Below are 22,875 nucleotides of genomic sequence, written 5' to 3'. Positions count from 1 at the left end.
GAAAACCTGCTGTGTCATTGCCATTATCATTGAAGCTCTAATGTAAGTCTATGGCAGACTGGAGTGGTAACTTTGTGATTGTTTGTGCTGTGCTTCTCCACTCCACCCCTCCCACTAGAAGGTTCCAGTCTAGATAGAAATGGTATATAAGAAAAGCAGTCAGAGCCCCTAGTGTTCTGCAGTTAGAGACCAGTGCTTGGAGTGGGAGACTCATGCTAGTCTGCATGAGTGACCAGAAGAAGACTCTGAGATGGGGATGCTGAGTCACAGACCGTGGGTCACCAGCCCTGTGACCAAGGAGCCACCTGAACTACTGAGCTACAGCTGGTGGACCTTTGACCAGGCTACCAGCCTTCTTAGAGAGAGAGAAAGCTAGATCAGGCCAGGGAGGACACTGGAGAAGCCAGCACTATGCCTCACCTTTATTGTTTTGAATTCTGGACTTATTTCCCATTGGGGTGCACCATGCCTTACCATCCCTTCAGGAAAGCAGCAACACGTGTCCCTAAGCCACTCCAGTGTTGTCTTGGCTGCATGCTTAGGGTCATTATCTTGTTGAAAGGTTAACCTTCAGCCCAGTCTGATGCCAGAGCACTCTGGATCACGTTTTCATTAAGAATATCTCTAATTTATTCTTAAAGAAAACCTGAGCAGTCTACCTATCCTAGATGCTGAAAAACACTTTCACAGCATGATGTTGCCACCGCCATGCTTCATTGTAGGGATGTTATTGGGCAGGTGATGAACAGTGCCTGGTTTCCTTCAGACATGCCACTTATAATTGAGGCCAAAATGTTCAATCATTGTTTCATCAGACCAGAAAGTCTCAGTCTAAGAGTCCTTTATGTGCTTTTTATAAACTCTAGGTGGGCTTTCATCTTTCTTTTACTGAGAAGAGGCTTCTTTCAGGCCACTGTGCCATAAAGCCCAGGTTGTTTTTGGAGCTTGATGATGATTGACCAATTACCATCTTGAAGTTTAAAATGGAGGCTGAAATGTTCAATAATTATTTCTAGTGTTGAACGATTCGAAGCCAAACAAACTGACTTCAATCTGAATTTCAGAAAAATTTTGATTCGCCAAGAAGTCGAATTTCCTTGTGCTTTGTTGTAACAAATTTAGGCGAAGCAGCCAAATCATATTGTTCATAACTTCGCTCATCCCTAGTTGTTTAATCAGACCAGAAGATCTCACAATCTTCTTTCTAGCCACTGTGCCATTAAACCCTAATTGGTGGAGTGCTCCAGTGATAGTTGACCTTCTGGAAGTTTCTCCCATCTGCACACAGGATCTCTGGAGCCCAGCCAGCATGACAATTGGGTTCTTGGTCACCTCCAATTACTTGGTTTGGTGGGGCATCCAGCTTTAAGTAGAGTCCTGGTTGTTCCAAACTTCTTCTATATAAGTATTATGTAGGCCACTGTGCTCTTAAAACTTTCAGTGTAGCAGAAATGTTTTCTACCCTTCTCCTGATCTGTGCCTCCACGCATACCAGGCTCTGAGCTCTATAAGCGGTTCTTTTCTCCTTATGCTTGGTTTTTGCTCTGATATGCATTATCAGCTGTGATACCTTATATAGACAGGACTGTGTCTTTCTAAATCACATCTAATCAACTGAATTTTCCACAGGCAGACTTCAATCCTTGTGTAGAAACATCTCAAATATGATCTAGAGAAATAGGATGCCTCAGCTGTTTGAAGTGGCTGCAGCACTCCAGTGAGCACTGCGCCTCCTCACAACACACCAGACACATCGCATTTGCATACATTGTATAGTGGTTGTGTTTGGTTTTACAGCCCAGGTCCATTCACTTGAATGCGACTGAGCTGCACAAAGGCCATTTAACCCATGAATATGATGCCACCAATCTAAGAGGAGACTGCAGAACTCACAGGAGTGCTGCATCCTCTTCATACGATTGATCAGTAGGGGTGCTGGAAGTCAGACAATCAGATATTGATGACTTGTCCTGAGGATAGGTTATCAATGTTCTACTCCTTTAACGTTTTTGGTGATTACATAGACAGTCCATTGACCTCAATAAGCACTAGATTCTCAATTTGTCTTCTTATGGCACTGCAGAGGATCTGCATTACTCAGGTTCCCATCAAAAATACAATCTGCAATCAACTTATCATTAAAGTATCCTTCTAAGAAAATACCAGTAGTTAAGGACATGTCCATTCTACTGAAGGTGATGTAGGTGAAGTAACAGGGCCAGAGTATTCAAATGAGATCATACCAACCACATCAGAGACACCTATCTATACAAATCTATCTACAAGTAGGTTACTCTGGTTTGGCTGGCATGATCTAATTTGCATACTTCTTTCCCTTGGGGCACTGCCTGAAAAATAATTCTCCATAAAGTCATCATGGTAGAATTTTTTCATAATCCCTAAACAAGGGATCTAACCTCTAACCATATTATCTGTGATAGCCCAAGTCTTAAAATTTTGTCTAGGGGTAAAAGAATGAGAAGATATGAATAATGATGGTGTCTGAGTCTTCGTTTTCTGACCCCAAACGACAGAAGATTCCTTTCATTAAAGTGCATTTACACGGTCCAAGAATCGGGCAATCGACAATCAGCCGATCAGTCGGCCTGTGTAAATCCAGCTTTGAGCAAAAAACTGTGAGGAAACCCACACAAACAGGTGGAGAACACACAAACTCCATGCATATGTTGTCCTTGGTCAGATTGTAACCCAGGACCCCAGCACTGCAACCATTAACCAAGTGCTAACCACTGAGCCACCTTTCAGATGTTCACAACACACCATCTGTAGCCATCTAGCTTTTATACCAAAATATCGCAAGCTAGATATATCCAAGATTTAATTATGTTTAATTAATCCTACTAAATCACACCCCTGTGGCTCTTGCATGAGAAACGGTACCTATCCTGGAGAAGGTGGGAGTACAGATAGCTAAAGAAAAAAGTTTTGTCAGTTCTTCTTTCTTTCCCTCCCGTAATGCAGTGACTGTCACTTATATAATTTATTACCGCCATCCCAGATGAAGAAACAAATGAGCACATTTCCCATAATGTGTGTCTGAAATCCCCGGCCTTTGGGACCGAGCTTTGAGAGTACGCAATGTTCCGTGCTCAATTGATGTAAAATAAATGTGACATTTAAACCCTGAGATTTATTATGACAAACACAGATAGCACGTTATGCAAAGCCATCAGAATGTGAGATATGGAAGTTCTCCGCCGAGCCTCTATGGGCTCTGATCTTTTATTGAACGGATTTGTCCAAATAATAGTCAGAGATTCAGCTTTATCGGCGGCCGGTATGAAGGAGAACCTTACTCACGCCAATAAACCACGCTAAAACACAAATTACCGAGAGCTAGGAATCATTTCCCTTCCATTAACCTTGGTTGTGTTTCACCTTGTGTAAGTTTTTGGTCAAAATCTTGTCTTGAAGAAGATGCTGTATGCAGTCCAGGTGCATCACATATTTCCTGGGGGGCAGTGTTGGACTGGGGTGCCTAGGGCCCACCAGTAAAATGTAGTTTGGGGGCCCACCGTATGGATACATTCAAATATTACCTTCTCACACAGCAGCAAGATGTTACCAGATGATTGAATATGGGGGTCCCTGCAGCAACTTTCAGAAGGTAGGTCCTGGGGAGAAGAGGACACTAGCAGCTTTCCTCTATACCTAGAAGTCATCTCAGCTCGTGTCTATACTAATAAACTGGGGAGTTTCTTTAATAATATATCAAGTGTTTAATATGAACACAGACTGGTTGAGGTGCTGTACATTGAATATATGTATGTACTACAGTAAGTCTACTGTGTTATGTGCCACTTGCATAGGGAGAAGGAGACTAGGGACCTACCTTGCTCAGGGGCCCACCAGGGGATTTACCTGTACCCCTGTGGGCCAGTCCGAGCCTGACTGGGGGGGCGACACAAATTTTATATCTATATATTTAAAAAGGACGTATTAGGCTAAACCTATCTAGTCTATTCCTACTTTTATCTATGTCAGAAATCTTACCTTTATAATATGCTAATTAGCCTCTAGGGGGCTCCATTCTCCCACCTCTAGGAACAGGAACAATGCCCCTCCTGCTCCTAGAGGCTAATTAGCATATTATAAAGGTTCGATTTCTGGCGTAATGGGGTCATAGATAAAAGTAGGAATAGGCTAGTTAGGTTTAGCTGACATTAGCACATCGCTTATGTCAGCTAGATTATTAGGGTTAAATCTGGTGACAGAATGCCTTTAAGGCAGCGGAGTACTGTGGACGTCACAGTTAAGGGGGGCAGGCCCCTGAGGAGGTCACTGTCAAGGCACTGGGGTGCTGTGAAACTCGCTGTTAAAGGGGCGGGCTGCTGTGAAGGTATAAGTTAAGGGGATGGGCTGCTCTGGAGATCCCATTTTAAAGTGGTGGGGCACTGTGGGAGGGTCAGTATTAAGGGGTGGGGAACTGTGGGGGGGCAGTATTAAGGGGTGGGGCACTGTGGAGTTCACTGTTAAAGGGGGTGGGATGCTGTAGAGGTCGCTGTTATGGGGGATACTGTTATTATCTTTTAACGACACACACAAACATTAAATTAAATAGATGAAATATGACCAGGTCCTTCTGTAGTGTAATATAAAAAGCGTATTGGCTTTCAACATAGATGAGCAAAGTTTAGAAAAATTTGATTCTGCTGCTTCACCGAACTTAGACTAGAAATTAGTTTGTCACAAATTGCTTTCCATTGTATGAAGCAGGCACAATGACGGTTAAACGTTCGCAACATTTGTGACTCACATTCAACCTTCCAGAGGGTAATCACCTGATGACGTCATCACACTCACCGCAGGTCATTTGGAGGGTTTTAGGTGAGTATAATGTTTTTATACTTTTCTCAGCCACTAGTTGAGGAAAAATTGGTTAGTTACCACGAAGCGAGAGGAAATTCGGCTTTTTGAAGAATTCAGTTTTCCCTGAAATTCCGATCGAAGACCACTTCAGATACTTCAATTCGCTCAACACTAGCTTTCAAGGTTGAATCATAGCAGTGGCAAAAGGAGCATTTGACTTGGGAGGTCTATTGTTTGGGGGCCTCTACTTTCCACCTTCGAATGGGTCCCATAGTGAGGTCTGTGGCAGGGTCTTTGCAGTTCACAGACTGGTTCTCCGTAGATTTACTGTCATCTGTATATTTACAATCTTCAATACGTGGGCTAGTTGCACACTATCTTTAAAATCTTCATCGTATCAGCATAGCCGGGAAGGCAACGTCGATGTCACGCCTGTTTGTGAGCAACAAGAGCAAACACAGTAAAAAGAGCTACTGACCGGACCCAAACTAGGGAAGATAAAGGGTGACCCCTGTCAGACCCTCAAAGCTCTCCCTATGCTGCTAAAGCACATGCCCGGATCCAAATGGTGGAACGAGGCATGCCCGCGTACCTAAGACTGATGACCACTGTAACCCCTACAATAGTGGAAGGGGCACGGCCACCGGTGCCCTTCTCAGTATATGGAGGGAACCGTGGCCACCTCAGATCCAGTCAGAAAATAACCAGGTACACAACAATGTCTGCACACTTAGCTGAAGGAACTGCAGCCGCAGAGAAGACGGATCCAAGGACAGCTGGCAATATCCGGAGAGCTTGCTGCAGCAGAACACAGGTCCAGTACACTGATAGCTTACAAGTGAAGATACTCAAGCAAGAGCTACAACTGAAATGAGAAATATAATCCACGCCCTACAATAGGAGGAGGGGTGATTTAAAGGCAGGGAAATCAAACGCAGGAGGAACAGCTGGGAGTAAAGACCTCATCACAGGGGCGGAGAAACAGAGCAGTGAGAACTCCTCCAAGCTCTAAGTGATATCATCACAGGGGTGGAGCCACAGAGCTGTGAGAACGTCTCAAAGCTCTGGTAGTGACAGTCGACCATAATGGGCATTAGTACCAGAATTCGGCTGGACAAAAAAACTCTGCCAATGTCAGATTATAGTCAGTGGGCTCCAGCAGGGAAAGGTAGTATCTGGCTATGCAGGATATGATGAGCTCCTGCAGGCCGGAAGATTTTAACACTTGTGGCGTATATCTGGCACAGATTCTGTCAAATCTGCCACTTCTTCCCCGCTCACACCAGGTCTAAAAAAGTGGGCTGGTAGGCCCGTCTCATTCATCATTTTCTATGCCTGGTTTAGGTGTAGAAAATGGTCTAAGTGAAAGACGGCAAGGAAGCTGCCTTACATTTAGAATATGCGTTGGATGCGTCAAAGTAATGGAGATCCGTTCAGGGCTCTCGCAAGCGGTCCAAAACGGATCCGTTTTGCCCTAATGCATTCTGAATGGAAAACGATCCGCTCAGAATGCATCAGTTTGCATCAGTTCAGTCTCCATTCCACTTTGGAGACGGACACCAAAACGCTGCTTGCAGCGTCCTCCACTGACATTCAATGGTGTTCAAGACGCATCCGTCTTGGCTATGTTAAAGATAATACAAACGGATCTGTTTTGAAAGGATGCAGACAGTTGTATTATCTGAACGGACCCGTGATGGATCCGCACAAAACGTGAGTGTGAATGTAGCCTTGTGCAGCGAGCCACGGGTGAGACGTTTGCCAGAGGTTCCCTTTAAGATGTTATAAAGATTAAAAGTTTTTGTTGTGGCGCCAGTTGCGTTTCAGCAACGAGGGACTAGGTCCAACTAAGTGTAGGAATGCCAGAGTGGTGTAAGGGTTGCCTAAAGGCACTTGTCATGGTGCTCCTACCTCTGGATATCCTGAAACCCCAGGCGTAGTCGTCTGCAGCGGTGCAACTGAAAGGGTTAGGTGGTAAGGATGAGGGTGAAATAACAAGAACAATCTTCCAAACTTTCTCTTGGCTATCAGCAGGTTTTGGTATGAAAATGGCAGGCAAACACATTCGGCTCTGTACATCTGAACTCTTCAGCTCTGCTATTGCTGGCTGGACTAAACAGGAACTTTTCCTCCTTTGCTGTAGGCTGCAACTTAGCTTTCTGTAGTCTGACTCTGTCTTTATCTTTAGCTTATCCAGGGAATCTTTCCTCCTGGCTTTGAAGCTCTTTACTTCTCTTTCTTTGGGCCTAGCTGAGCAGAAGGTGCTCTGCTGGCTGGCACACGGCCTTCCCCATGTAGGGGCTGCTCTGAACTAACTTCTAACTAACACCTCCCTCTCTAGAGAGGGCTGGAATAGATAGAATGTTCCACTCCAGGGAAACTAGCTCTGCCATTGTTGCCGCCATCTGCTGGTAAACTAGGCACATTACACTTAAACAGTAATTTGCAAGGAAAATAAATATACTGTACACTGTGCAGGACATGGCGATAAATATACAAAAAGAGTGGCAATGCCCCTAGAAGGGCCTTACAAATGTCCCTGCTGCTTGTGATTTTGAAGGTCTAACTTTTAACCCAGGCACCATCTTTTTCTGGCACTAGAAGATGTGAGATCTGGGAGCTTATATAGATGTGCAAGCACTGAGATATTGCCACTACGATAGTGAAATCAAAAAGATTGATGGGCCAAGGGCTAGTTTTATAGAAAATAGTCTGGCCGAAAGTAGGTCAGCCCCACTAGAATTTTTTTTACAGCCTTTCTAACAATTTCAAAAGCTGTACATAAGGAATGTAGCCAGACCTATCACAGAAATAAATATTTTTGGCCCAGAGTCATAGGCATGGCTGCCCCCTCTAGGGTGAAGGAAGAAATCAGGGAGATATAGATGTAGCTTAAACAAGGAGGTCTTTACTTCACTCAGGTGGGATAACAAGCTTATTGTCACAACAGTCTTTGACAGGCAACAGACTTAGCGGTTATAATATCTCAGGTTACATTATCTTGGTGGTTACATTATCTCAGTTTTAGACGCTGCTCTTAATAAGCTTCTGAGTTGGCCGTGGATTGGTGAAGTTATGAAGAGGCGCCGGCCTGTACACAACTTTGGCATATCCACCTCCAATTTCTAAATGTAAGACAGCTTTCTTGCTGTCTTACAATTAGACCATTTTCTACCCAGGAAAGAAGTTGCAAATTCTGCCGCAACATGGCGTGCGACAGAATCTGCGCCAGATATACGCCACAAAAGTGACGTATAATCTGTTCGCAAATGACCCCATCGTTTTCTTTGTAAGAAGTACAAGACTGATTTCCAAGCCTCTTAAATAAAGCCACTAAACAATGGCCAAATATTACGTCACATAGTATCCGACGCCATTGCCTTATATGGTTTCCACATTATCCTGCTCTTTAGTGTCTATTTTAAGGGGTTGTCCGGGTTCAGAGTTGAAACCCGGACATATCCCCATTTTCACCCAGGCAGCCCCCCTGACTTGAGCATCGGAGCAGTTCATTCTCCGATGTTCTCCTGTGCTAGGAGAGCAAAGACATTTTTAGGAGTAGGGGGCTAAGACATTTTTAGGAGTTCCGGTGACAAACCGGGATTTCCATGGGGCTGCCAGGAAGCCTAATGACGTCATCGGCACTGATGGGCGGGCTTTAGCGCTGCCCTAGCAGTAAATCGGCTAGGGCAGCGCTAAAGCCCTCCCATCAGAACCGATGACGTCCCCGAACACATTGCAGGGCCGAAGCTTCTGCCCGGCAGTGTGTTATGATAAACAAAAGAGCCCTTGCCCTGCGCGATCTAGTGCAGGGCAAACAGGTGCTTCGGAGCATGAGATGCTCCGATGCTAGCCTCAGGGGTGCTGCCTGGGTGAAAATAAGGGTATGTCCGGGTTCAGCTCTGAACCCGGACAACCCCTTTAAGTGTCCAATTGAAAGGGTATTCCAATTCCTAAAAGTTACCCCTATCCACAGAATAGGGCTTAACTATTAAATCGAAGGAGGTCCTAATGCTGGGACTCCCACCGATCACAGGAACAGGTTCCCCATGTGGCAGGTCAGGCATGCAAACTGTTGCTCCGATCCTCTCTATGGGAGTTCCTAAAATAGCTAAGCACTGTACTCAACTGCCCACATGGTTCTTTCCCTTTTCTTCAGTGCAATCTTTGAAAGATTCTTCTACCTTGGGTAGGATGTGATGAGCATTACAGAGTGTCAGTACGCTGTAAAGCCAAGAGCTGTGGATGAATGAAGTGGCAGAGGACTTGTGTTGCGAGCCCTGGAGAAGCAAATGCAGAGGATGGGAAGGGTAGTGGCCCTGATGAGGTGTTGTGTCACGCTGTGCTCCCTCAGGCCGTTCATCTCTGGGGATCACTGTTGTGGAAATGTAGTTTGAAGAAGGAGGCCAGAAATGAAAGTATAACAGTCTCTTTTTACTAAGTGCAGCATATAATTTTTGATACATTCAATAGCAGCAGATTCAAAGTGCAGTTGCACTGGTCAGGCAGTATGGAGGCAGGTTAATTGGCTGCAAATTAGCACTTGTGGTATATACAGTACTAGTGGTAATCTGGGTTAAGGGTGTTTAAGATGTAGTCCCTAACCTTCCAGCAGTGTTATCTGGTCACTTTGCTGTCTGACTTCTCAATAATTTATTTGATGACTGAAGAAAGTTGATCTGAATGGATAATCTCTAACAGGAGCAGGAGCTCTGAAGTGTGCTTCATCTCCTCTCTGTATGGACAGGAATCCCCCTCCTGGCAGGAAGCAGGATCAACCTACTCCTACCAAGAGGGGAGGGACAGGGTAATTAGCCCTGTTCTTTGCCAACCTTTGCCACAATATAACAATACATAATAGAAATACTACAAAAGTGTCAGCAATGTGCGGTCCGCAAAATGCAGAACGCACATCGCCGATATTCGTGTTTTGCAGATCCGTGGATCCGCAAAACACACACGGATGTGTGACTGGATCCTTAGCCGTTGTGTGGTGAAGCGGGGAAATTACAGCCCTTTTTGGGGTGTATTAATTTCCTTTTTATTTACTTATTTGATCTAACAGTATGTCAGACAGAGAAGTGACAGGCCCTGCACAGAGGAGTGGCAGAGGACTAAATGTTTCTGGTGCAGGCACAGGCCAGTGTCAGCTAGCGGTCGTATCTTCACCAAGCAACCCAGAGGTTCTTGAATTGTTGACTCGGTCATCCACTTCGTCCCAAGTAACATCAGACACCCCCAGCCAAGAGTCGGTGGGTTCGTCAGACACAACCCTTAGTTAGCATGCGCCAGGTGCAGGCCCTGTGCCCTCACCTGTCCTCAACCTGCCTCTGTCCTTTTCTGTTCCCTCAGCCAGAAAAGTACTATATGCTGTTGGCTCAGCTCCACTATACAGCAAGGACGAGCTACTAGAGGACAGTCAGCAGCTACTGGCCAGCCAAGATCTGGAGGAGACATCCGCCGCTTTCTCCGGTAGGCAGGCAAGTAGTGATTAGGAGAGTTGTGTTGGAGCTGGTGTTGCGAGCGGTCAGGCTTCTGACTCAGACCATTGAGGAGGACATCAGTGACGTGCAGACAGTACTTGATAATGATGTAGCAGATCGCAATTGGCAGCCGGGTGACAAAGGGGCTTCCTCATTATCGGGAGAAGAGAGTGGCAGCTTGCACGTGAGGCAGCGGTGGAACCAGCAAGTCGGTAGCATGGCCGGGAGTCAGCAGGGCGGCAGCAGTGGGAGGTCGGGAGCCAAACGTGCCCGGGGTAGACCACCCGCTTTGCAGGAGCCTACCGGCCTGGAAAATAGTGGCGCAGGGGTTCACGAAGGCAGTGGCAGTAGCAGTCAGTCAGTGCAGAGAGTTGGGGGTAAGATAACCTACTCGGTGGTGTGGCAGTTTTTTGTTAAACTGCCGGGGAAAGTGAACATGGCCATTTGTCGAATCTGTGGGCAGAAGGTGAAGAGTGGCCATGGTACAAATGTTGGCACCACGGCCCTGCGTTAACATTAGCAGCATCACCATAAAGTGGCCTGGCAGAACCATGGCTCCAATGTGGTGGTCCAGCCTGCCGCAGAAGCCACTGCATCATACGTGGCACGCACTTGATTTTAGGCAGTCAAGTCTTCACCACCTTAGCCGAAGGAAGCTGTCTGTCCTTCCCATCATCTGCTGATCTTGATGCTCCTGCTCCTCCTCCTCCTAGTCAGTCATTCCGTCAGCAATCGATCACCAAAGAGATTGCCAAGAGACAACAGTCGCAGAAGTGGAACATGCTCCTGGCCAAGTTGCTGGTACTGTATTCCCACCCTTTCCAAGTGGTGGACTCTGCACCTTTCAGAGAACTGATTGATTGTGCCGAGCAGAGGTGGAGAGTCCCAATCAGTAATTTCTTTGCCAAAAAGGCAGTACCAGCCCTGCCCACATATGTAGTACAGAAAGTGGGCCAGTCCTTGAGCCTGTTGATGTCTGCCAAAGTGCACGGCAGCACCGACTTGTGGAGCTGTAACTACAGTCAAGGACAATATCTGTCCTTTACGGCCCACTGGGTAAATGTGGTTCCTGCCCAACCAAACCAGCAACTTGGCTAGGTGACGCCACTTCCACCTCCACATTCTCATGCCGTTGGTCTTGCGACAAAGTCCGTATTTGTCTCCTCCTCAGCTTCCACTGCAGGGACAATTCACAGTGCCCAACCAGCATACTACATGTGCAAGGCATGGCACTGTCATGCTGTTCTGCACCTAGTTTGCCTGAGCAAACAGATTTACACAGGGGAGAAACTGCTTCGCATACTTAATCAAGAAATCGAATCCTGGCTTTCTCCTTGACAGCTCAAAATGGTGACCATGGTGACCGACAACGGGAAGAACATGGTGTTGGTGCTGCGTCAAGAAGGGCTGAGCCATGACGCCCTGCACGGCGCATGTGTTTAATCTGGTTGTCAAGTGTTTCCTGAAGTCTTCCACCCATCTGCAAGACAGCCTAAACAAGAAACTTTGCATGTACTTCAGCCACTCGTACACCACCAAGCATACCTCCTTGAGCTACAGAGGCAGAATGACATTCTCAAACATAGGCTGATATGCAACGTTTCCACCAGGTGGAATTCCACCAACTATACAAACAGAAAAAAGCCATAAATGATTTCTTGATGATACAGGCGGACAGAGGCACTCCACTATGTAAATTCGATGCCAGCCAATGGCAGCTCTTGCGTGACACCTGCCATTTGCTCGTGCCACATTATTTGTCATTCGCCAGGACTACGGAATGAACAACGTCATTCCACTGATTCATATTCTGGAAAAGATGCTTGTAAATCTGGCTGGTCAGGGGACTGGAGACGTGGCGTCTACTTATCACGGCCACATGAGCCCTGTGGGGGCTGAACTGAAGGAGGAGGACATTTGAGCACAAGCAATGTGTAGTGAAATGGGTGGTTTTTCTACACAGGTGACAGGATAGGAGGAGCAGGAGCAGCCGGAGGAGCAAGAGGGATATGAGGAAGATGAGGCAGATGACCCAGACACACTGTGGCAGTATACAGTGGAGATGGAGGCAGGGAGTCCCTCTGATTCACTGGCTCAAATGGCCCGATACATGCTCACTTGCTTGCATAGTGACAGCTGAATTGTCACCATTCGGCAGAGGGATGACTATTGGCTCTCCACTATGTTAGACCCTCGCTACCGGTCCAAAATGGGGGCCTTTTTTACAGCCGCTGAGAGGGAGGACAAACTGAACTACTATAGAGACATCCTATGTAGTCAGTTTGCTGCTGCCTATCTGCGCTATCGTCCATCTTCTCGCAAGTCTGACCGGGGGGGCCCTCTGCGCTCACACGTTACACTGCAATGGCTGCTGGGGGTGGGGGGCAGGAGCGGTACCAGCTTCATCAGCAGTAGCCTGAGTCTAAAGTCGCTGATGAGCAGCTTCTTCACCTGCATAGTGAAGAAACTACTCACCAGCAGCTAGACATAGAGCAGAACCTGAACCAGCAGGTGGGGACATACTTGGAGTGCACCCTGCCAGCCGTCATTAAAGATCCGCTGGACTACTGGGCAGCAAAACTGGATTTGTGGCCGCGACTGGCCGAGCTTGCCCATGAAAAGCTGTCCTGCCTGGCCAGTAGTGTGACATCAGAGCGGGTGTTTAGTTTGGCGGTGGTCATAGTTACCCAAAGGAGAAAGCACCTGTCCACCCAAAATGTGGAGGGACTGACCTTTGTGAAAATGAATCAGGCGTTGATCAGCCAGGATTTCCACCCACCAATGCCTGATGCATCAGATTAGATCATTCATGCTGCCTCACCCAAAACTTGACAAGAGACCATTTTCAGTGGCTACCTGCCTCAGCTACTATTCTGGTGCTGCCGCCTGCCTGATGCCACACATCTGATGCCAAGTGCTCCTTCTTACACCCACCATTGTCAGCGGGTACTGTTATTGCCACCCACCTCCCCACTTTGTCACTGGGTCACTCTGTGGTCTACTGATGCTGTTGCCACCTCCACACTATGTCACCTTGCCACTCTGTGGTCTCCTCATGCTGATGATACCTCCACACTTTTTAATTGGGCCACTCTGTGGACTTCTCATGCTGTTCCCACCCTCCTCACTCAATGACTGGGCCACTATTTTTCCTTTTTGGCCTGGTTGACATCATCATTCATTTGACCCTTCTTCTGATCTGTCAAAAGGAAGGAAAAATTAGACACCCAATGGATCCTGTCTGTGTAGCAGCTCTAAGGCCTGTTTGGTCCCATCAGAACTGGCTTATGATTTGGTAGCCAAAAGCAGGAGTGGGTACAAAACACAGAAGACATGCAAATATTCCATTCACGTGTCATTTATTTTTTGGATCCACTCCTGTTTTTCTTTGGCATTAGCAATACTGAGGGATTACTGGCCAAATGCTGACCGAGTGAAGGCGAATGCTTAACAGACAGGATTCGTTTTTTGGGGGATATTGTTCTGACGGATCAGAGGAAGGGCAAATTAATCAGTCACGTCAACACAAACTTAATGCTGACACCCTCTCCACTCTGCCCAGGGGGATCTACTTGTACTGTATAAGCGTTTAATAGAACAGGTTCTGTAGACATCTATGTGGAATCAGCTGATGACGGGGTAAAAGGAGTGCGCTCTTTCACGCTATAGTAGGATGTTGGGCCTCTGCACGAATCTTTATACCTGGCACTAACATCGAGTTCACACTTGAGTTATTTGGTCAGTTTTGGCCCCGTAACTGCCCAAAGAAGTGAAATTTGTAGTGATTCTAAGAGTGACGCCTGTCATCTGTATGTCATACGGACTCACAGTATTGTTTCACTACCACAGCAGACTCCCTATACGTGTTACTGCAAGGCACAGTGTTCTACACCACTATAAAGGCTCTCTGCAGCCAGGAAATAGCTGTTTTTTAACGCGATTTGCCACAAATGAATTCGGATTGAATTGAATCTTTTCAGAAAATTCGGCGAACCAACCAAATCGAATTTTTGAGAAATTTGCTTATCTCTAGCCGTCATGCTATGACTGAAGAATACTCCCATACAGTTTCCAAGAGCAGGACTGAAGACACAGAGGATGGTGTAGCAGTGACTTCAGCCTCACAGTCCTTTCTGTAGTTATGCACCATCTTTACACTACTGGAATAGACAGCAGAGTGAAAAATGTTACCTAACTTTTAGGTTCCTTCTGGAGGTGATGGTTATACTGGGAACCCCAGGAAAACAGAACCTTTGATATTTGCTGTCACCTCCTGTCACCTCCTAAAACCAGCTCTGTGTATGTCTTGCCGAAAGATGAAGAGTAAAAAAAGAATCCAGAAATGTGTTTATATAAAAAAATAATGGGTTAAGTACACACTTTAGATTGTGTAGAGTTCTAAACCTCCCAAGCCAACATCCATGGGCAAATTTTGAGAAGAGGCTCCAAAGCAGAATTGTGTCTAGTATGAGCCTTGCTTTTCACCACAAATGAAATGGTTGAAATCTCTCAAGTAGACGCTTCTCCGTCCGAAAGTATGCCTGGCAACTGCAAAGAGTAACATGAGGGAAATGGGAGGATACCCTGCAGCTGGCTCCTTCAATAATTCTCCTCTAAATTGTGCCTTTCAATCTTCCATGTGTCACTTTGTTTTAGTCCAGTATGAAAACAAAGACACAACAGCCGGAGAGCTTTCTAAATGGGCAATGATTGAAACCGACAATTGCCCTTGTGACATTTACCTTACAAACCAAGGCAGGATATCATTATATTCCACACTATCATGAAAGCTAATTTAGCTGTGGCAATTTGCGCCTGTGGCTTGTCCCCAGAGAATTTGCTAGAGGCGCGCCTCCGTAATTAACCCCTGCTGCTCTGCTGAATTTGCAACAGCCGTTTCAATTTTTTTATCCTCTTACAAGAAATTTTAAAGGTCGAAACTTATTGCAGGTGAAATGAAAATCAGAGGTGAAGTGGGCATTGCTAGATTACACGGCATGCAAAAAAGAAACAACGTAGAATGTTCCTTTTTTGTGTTCTGTATTCAGCAATCATTTGCCTTGTGCTCATTTTTCTCTACTGCTAAATAATGCACTCTATTTGAGCTGGCAAGAGAAATGGCTGGAAGGGGGTGACTGCTCTGAGCACATTGTTAGTTCAGATGGCTTGGGGCTTTTCAATAGCATTTAGCTATTAAAACACAGCCTCCTATGTAGAAGAATATAACTACTATAATACTGCCTCCTATGTAGAAGAATATAACTACTATAATACTGCTCTTATGTACAAGAATATAACTGCTATAATACTGCTCCTATGTACAAGAGTATAACTACTATAATACTGCCTCCTATGTACAAGAATATAACTACTATAATACTGCTCCTATGTACAAGAATATAACTACTATAATACTGCTCATATGTACAAGAATATAACTACTATAATACTGCTCCTATGTACAAGAATATAACTACTATAATACTGCCCCTATGTACAAGAATATAACTACTATAATACTGCTCATATGTACAAGAATATAACTACTATAAGACTGCTCCTATGTACAAGAATATAACTACTATAATACTGCTCATATGTACAAGAATATAACTACTATAATACTGCTCCTATGTACAAGAATATAACTACTATAATACTGCCTCCTATGTACAAGAATATAACTACTATAATACTGCTCCTATGTACAAGAATATAACAACTATAATACTGCTCCTATGTACAAGAATATAACTACTATAATACTGCTCCTATGTACAAGAATATAACTACTATAATACTGCTCATATGTACAAGAATATAACTACTATAATACTGCTTCTATGTACAAGAATATAACTACTATAATACCGCTCCTATGTACAAGAATATAACTACTATAATACTGCTCCTATGTACAAGAATACAACCAGTTTAATGCTGTCTACTATGTACAGGAATATAACTACTATAATAATGCCTTCTATATAGAAGAATATAACTACTATAATACTGCCTCCTATGTACAAGAATATAACTACTATAATACTGCTCCTATGTACAAGAATATAACTACTATAATACTGCTCCTATGTAGAAGAATATAACTAGTACTGCTCCTATGTACAAGAATATAACTACTATAATACTGCTCCTATGTACAGGAATATAACTACTATAATACTGCCTCCTATGTACAAGAATATAACTACTATAATACTGCTCCTATGTACAAGAATATAACTACTATAATACTGCTCCTATATACAAGAATATAACTACTATAATACTGCTCCTATGTACAAGAATATAACTACTATAATACTGCTCCTATGTACAAGAATATAACTACTATAATACTGCTCCTATATACAAGAATATAACTACTATAATACTGCTCCTATGTACAGGAATATAACTACTATAATACTGCTCCTATGTACAAGAATATAACTAGTACTGCTCCTATGTACAGTCACTTCATCAATCTTCTTTTCTAATACAAGCATTAGACTTGCAATGTTCAGTAGGTAGGGTGCACCATGCGGCCACTCAGGGTCAGAATCTGCAGGCATTTATCTGACACTGTTCACACTGAGAAGAAAAACAGCAAAACATTACGACACTTTTCTCCAGAGTCACACCATAGACTGCGCCAACACAATGGAGATGTCTCACATTTAGCATTACAGGCTCTCGAAAGAGTAACGTGATTTACAACGCAAACTGCTTCATTTTTGAATAGACCTTTATTAAAAATGTTCAGTTGTTTCTCAGATACAAGAGTTAAAAAATCAGTGTGTTCGCAAACTGTCAGTTCTGTTTTCTTCAAATCCCGTCATCTGACAGCTCATGTAGAGCTCTTATCTCTGACCTCATAACTTCTGATAATAGAGTAAGGTTAAATAAGTGTTTATGAGGTCAGGAAATGAGAGATAAAAGCTCTACATGAGCCGTCAGAAGACGAGGATTCAAAGAAAGCAAAGTCACAGCTTGCGAACAGACTGATTTTTAACCCTTGCATCTCAGAAATAGCTGAGCATTTTTAATAAAGGCAATTTGAAACATAATTTTTAGCCCAAAATAAAAAAAATGCAATACTAGAAAATGCCCCTGAAGGTGTCCATAGCCTTTAAATATGTGTCCCAAACAGGATTTAATCTTACATTACTAATCAATATTACTTATATTTTCAGTCCGTGCTCTTTGTCATCAGGATGTTCTACTGTTGCTGTAGTTTATTGTGGGCAATATTACGCCACAGGAGTGTTGGGGTTAACTTTCCTAATGTTCCTGACTATCCTCATATGACTGTCTCCTCCTCTGGTCTATATAAGTAACATAGAGTTTGTTTTCCATTATGTTCAGACTAAGAGTGACGCGCCAGTGACATTGTGTGTCCTGTATCTATAGATCTTAAGAAGAACCAATAAAAGACTCCATGTATTATCCGGTGGCTGGAATGTGTATTCCTCCTGCTATCATACCGTCCCTCTATACACAATCCTATCAATCTAAGTAGAAGTATTTTCATATCTTCCTGTGTTTTCTCGTGAAAGTAGAATATCCTTTGCTAGGAGAAACATATTTATGCCTTCTATGTATACGGATGTATTTTGAGTTTATTAGCTTTACATAATTCTTGGTTGAAGTCATTATTCTTTATTCGGTTTTAGAAAGTTGCAGGAGGGCGCCGTGTGATTGTAACATTGGGCTTTACAAAAAACACCTGACAATCAGCTTGAATCTCCATTAGATGTTCTTGAAGGCTCCTCCAGATTGTCTCTGTGTTTTCTGGAATTCAGATCTGCCTCCCGCTGAGATACGCTGACTCTGAGAACGTTCGGTTATTAGTGTGATGTGGCGGTGACAGGGAATTGTTGTTCTCTGGAGGCTTTTTTTACAGCCTCTCATTGGGGGGTTCTTTGGTGAATAGGAAAGAGTAAAAACAAATCTGTTCAATCTTCAACGCATCTCTCTAATTATGTATACTGCATGGATTTATTTATTACCGTTAAAGGGTTTGTAGAAGATTAGAAAAACGTGGCTGCTTTCTTCCAAAAACAGTGCCACACCTCTGGGCTTGTCTCTAGTGTTGTAGTCCAGCTCCACTGAAGTCAATGTAACTGCACTGCAATACCACAAACAACCAGAGGACAGCTGTTTTTACAAACTTTACAACCCAGTTCACTGTCACCCTCTCATAGCACCTGTCCCACACTTCCAATAGGCTTAAAAAGTATAGTTTGTAATTGAATTGAAAACTGGCTGAAGGACCGTGTCCAGAGAGTTGTGGTCAACGATTCCTATTCAATGTGGTCCCGGGTTCTAAGTAGCATACCCTAAGGTTCAGTGCCCTCTATTATTTCATTTATTTATAAATGATATCGAGGACGGGATTAATAGAACCATTTCTAATTTTGCAGATGACACTGAGCTATGTAGCACTGTACGGTCTATGGAAGATGTCCACACACTACAAGCTGACTTGAATACTCTGAGTGATTGGGCATCAACTTGGCAAATGAGGTTCAATGTGGACAAATGTAAAGTTATGGATCTTGGTAGTAATAATCTCTGTGCTTCATATGTCCTAGGTGATGTAACACTGGGGGAGTCACTTATAGAGAAGGATAACAGCATACAATGTCAATCAGCTGCTTCTAAGGCCACCAGGATATTGTCATGCATTAAACGAGGCATTCACTCGCGGGCAGGAATGTAATATTACCACTTTACAAAGCGTTGGTGCGGCCTCATCTGGAATATGCAATTCAGTTTTGGGCACCAGTCCATAGAAAGGATGCATTGCAGCTGGAAAAAGTACATAGGAGAGCAACTAAACTGATAAGGGCATGGAGGGTCTAAGTTATGAAGAAAGATTAAACAAATTACATTTATTTAGTCTTGAGAAGAGACGTCTAAGGGGGGACATGATTAACCTGTACAAGTATATAAATGGGCCATACAATAAATACGGTGAAAAACTGTTCCATGTCAAATGCCCTCAAAAGGGGGCACTGCCTCCGACTGGAGAAAAAAAAAAGTTCAGTCTCCGGAAGTGTCAAAGCTTCTTTACTGTAAGAACTGTGAAGCTGTGGAATAGACCTCCTCAGGACGTGGTCACAGCAGGAACAGTGGACAGTTTTAAAAAGAGTTTAGATTAATTCTTAAAAGTAAATTGCATTAATGCTTATGAAAACGTGTAGAAATCTGGGTCTCACTCCCCTTTTCTAAAATTCACTACCCATCCTTTGTTTGAACTTGATAGACTTATGTCCTTTTTACACCATAGTAACTATGCAAATAATTGTTCTGCCAGTGGAAGTTTACCCTGACCACAACAGCTGATCACCAGGGGAAGAGGTTGTCCAATTGGGTCTCCAAATTCCAATCATGAGAATAGCTTTTAGTATGTTACTACTCAATGTAATTGGTCTGTATGGGTTGGATACTATCAGCCCCCATCTGCCTAGACAAGCAGTGTATAAATAAATGACCACCATGCAACCCTGCCCCTAATACACAATTTAACACAGTTTATATAAGGAAATGAGAGCATGATGTTAGTTGCCTACAAAGATCATTATTCCACTACGGCTACATAATGCCTACTGAGTAGTTCCCACTTAAATCAATCCAGGTATGCCCACTCATTTTTTCCAGCCACCATATTCCCCAAACGTAATTGTAGAGTTGGTTACAACTGCGCTCATACTATATACAAAAATAGTGCCAACTACAGCAGAGCCAGTATGAAATACAGCGCAATGTGTAGGACCAACCAAGGACTATAGAGCCTTCTATTGGGCCATGCCTGGGAAGAAGATGAGGAAAAAAGGTGAAACTAACCCAAAACTTTTCCCCTCCCTCCTCTACCATCTCACCTTTTCTCTATGATAGCAGTCTTAGGGTTGGGGAAGTGGGCAATAGCTCATACTTTTTAAAGGAGTTGACAAGGGGATGCGGTGGGTTCAAAGTCTTCCTGTCTCGGGATCATAGTGTACGATAGTATGAACTAATATAAACAAGGAATCTATTTAGATTTTAACTTTTAGTGGGGGTTTACTACTTTATATTGCTATGTACAGTGGTGCTTGAAAGTTTGTGAATCCATCAGAATGTTCTGCATTTCTACTTAAATTGACCTAAAACTGCATCAGCTTTTCACAGTTCCAAAAGTAGATTTTCAGTTCTAAAAGTACTAATTGTTAATAAATGTATTTCAAGGTGGCTCACCTATTTACTGGTATGGAATAGGTGCACTATTGATATGATTCACCCAATCACCTTGTGTTAATAATAAATTTATTTCCAGAGATAGGCACTCAACATCTGGGATCACTCTGAATCGACATTTTATTCATAAAAGCGCATTTTTCATATCCCTTAAAAATCTATCAATAAAAATCAATTGATATACGATATACAATATGATGCAATATGTGGTCTGCTGTAAAATCCCCACTTGGTGATATGTTACACCTGAAGGAGGATCAACATTTTTCAAACTCCTTTGAATCGTTGTGACCTCAATCAGCTGAAATATCTACCCATAGGACAATCCCAATATAGTGCACCGCAATTGGAATGTTACCACAATGAAAGGTTTCACTATATGCATTCACCCAACAGAATGTGTCACTGTAGGGCGATTTTGACACCATGCAAAATAATTTAAATACAATGTATCGCAGTATATATCTTAGGGACCTAATATATTGTCACTCTTGGTGACAGTATCTGTGAATTCAGTTCTCTTAGTCCCAGTTATAATTAATCTAGCAGCGATATCGGTTCCTGTCATTTGCTAATTGCGCATATCTATGCAGATTTTATTGATGTTTGTCCAGATTTAGTAGTTATTTGATAGTTGAGGCTGGTTCGTACTAGGTACGGGTTTATATTTGGCAGTTGTAAAGATGTACTTTCATATTAATAGTCCACATAAATGTGCAGTGTATTGATCACTCACTGATTAGGAGCAGAAGTCAGGAGTCGGCTGTGGCGTCCCACATGAAGCACAGACTCTATAATTCTTACCTCTGTCTCCCCTGTATAGACAATTGTGTAGTTAGGAGGATCTGGTCGGTGTCCCACGTGTTTAGTGGGAAAACATCGCCTGGCCGGGCGTTTCCCATTGTGTAGAGAGTCTGGCCAGCGTCCCATGTGTCAATTGGGGAAGTATCTGACAGTCGGCTGACTGCACCCACCTGACTCCCTCCTTGTGTATATAACATGTCAGCTATTGAGTTCCTGGAGCGCTCCATCAGATGAGGTTTTAAAAGTTCACATAGGGGTACTCGCACATAGAGGTTCTCCAAACCATACTGTACGCATTTTGGAGCTTTAGACTTGCTCTTTCCTCAGTTGTTCCCCAGTTCTAAAAGTAGATGAAGACAACCAAATCAAAAATAGACTTGGTCATTTATTGCATCTATTGTGGAAAATCATTTAGTATCACATGTCTGTGAGAGTCAAAAGTATGGGAACCTTTAAGCAGATAATTTGAAGGTGAAATTAGAGTCAGGTATGTTCATTCAATGGGATGACAATCATATGTGAGTCGGCCACCTGTTTTATTTAAAGAACAGGGATTTATAAAATCTGGTCTTCATAACGAGTTTGTGGAAATGTATCATGACACGAACAAAGGACATTTCTGAGGACCTCAGAAGAAGAGTTGTTAATGCTCATCAGGCTGGGGAAAGTTGTAAAAACTTAACTTTTTGTAAAAAAGAGTTTAGACTCCACCAATCCACAGTCAGAATATTTACAAATGGTAGAAATTTAAGACCATTATTACCCTTCCCAGGAGTGGTCAACAAACAAAAATCACCCCAAGTCAAAGGCGTGTAATATTCTGCAAGGTCACAAAGGAACCAAAGGAACCTAAGCCACTAAAGGCCTTTCTCACATTAGCTAATGTTAAAGTTCAATGGTCCACAGGGGTTGGACTGAGAATTTTAAGTTACCCTGGAATAAAAAAAAGTGGCCCCACATTGTAGGCAGGCCCAAATTAATAGAAGGCGGGCACAAATGAGGGGTCCACTCAAGTAGGTTGGGACAGCAATACCTTAGAGGGGCAACAGAACCAAATACCAAAGTGCAGTACAATATACTGCCCCAGCAGAAACAAATACCACAGGGCAACACAATATACTGCCCCGGCAAAACCAAATACCACAGTGTAGTACAATATACTGCCCCAGCAGTACCTAATATCACAGTGTAGGATGGCATTAGATTGCTATGTACCCAACTGACGGCTGTGTGGGGGAGGGGGCACAGGTGGCCCACTTAGCACTGACAGTAAGCCCACGGGGCATTGGCTTACTGGGATTTTTCTTGGTGGAGTCTATAGCCAGTCTACTATCAGGAGGACACTGAACAACAATGGTGTGCATGGTAGTATTACAAGAATAAAGCCACTTCTCTCCAAGAAGAACATTAATACCCATCTGCAGTTTGCTAACATTTACCTATACAAGCTAGAAGGCTATTGGATAAATGTTTTGTGGACAGATGAGACTGAAAAATAATGTTTTGGTTTAAATGAGAA

General features: G+C 43.5%; 1 protein-coding gene across 6 annotated transcripts in view; it reads left to right on the top strand.

The window, feature by feature from the left end:
* CTNNA2 (catenin alpha 2) overlaps positions 1 to 22,875 on the top strand; it is a 1,975,930-nt gene that overhangs the window by 148,642 nt on the left and 1,804,413 nt on the right. The window lies entirely within an intron of this gene.

This window comes from Bufo gargarizans, chromosome 1, assembly GCF_014858855.1.
Source record: "Bufo gargarizans isolate SCDJY-AF-19 chromosome 1, ASM1485885v1, whole genome shotgun sequence".
Lineage (NCBI taxonomy): Eukaryota > Metazoa > Chordata > Amphibia > Anura > Bufonidae > Bufo > Bufo gargarizans.
Note: the sequence above shows the minus strand (reverse complement) of the source record. Positions and strands in the feature narration are given on the sequence as shown.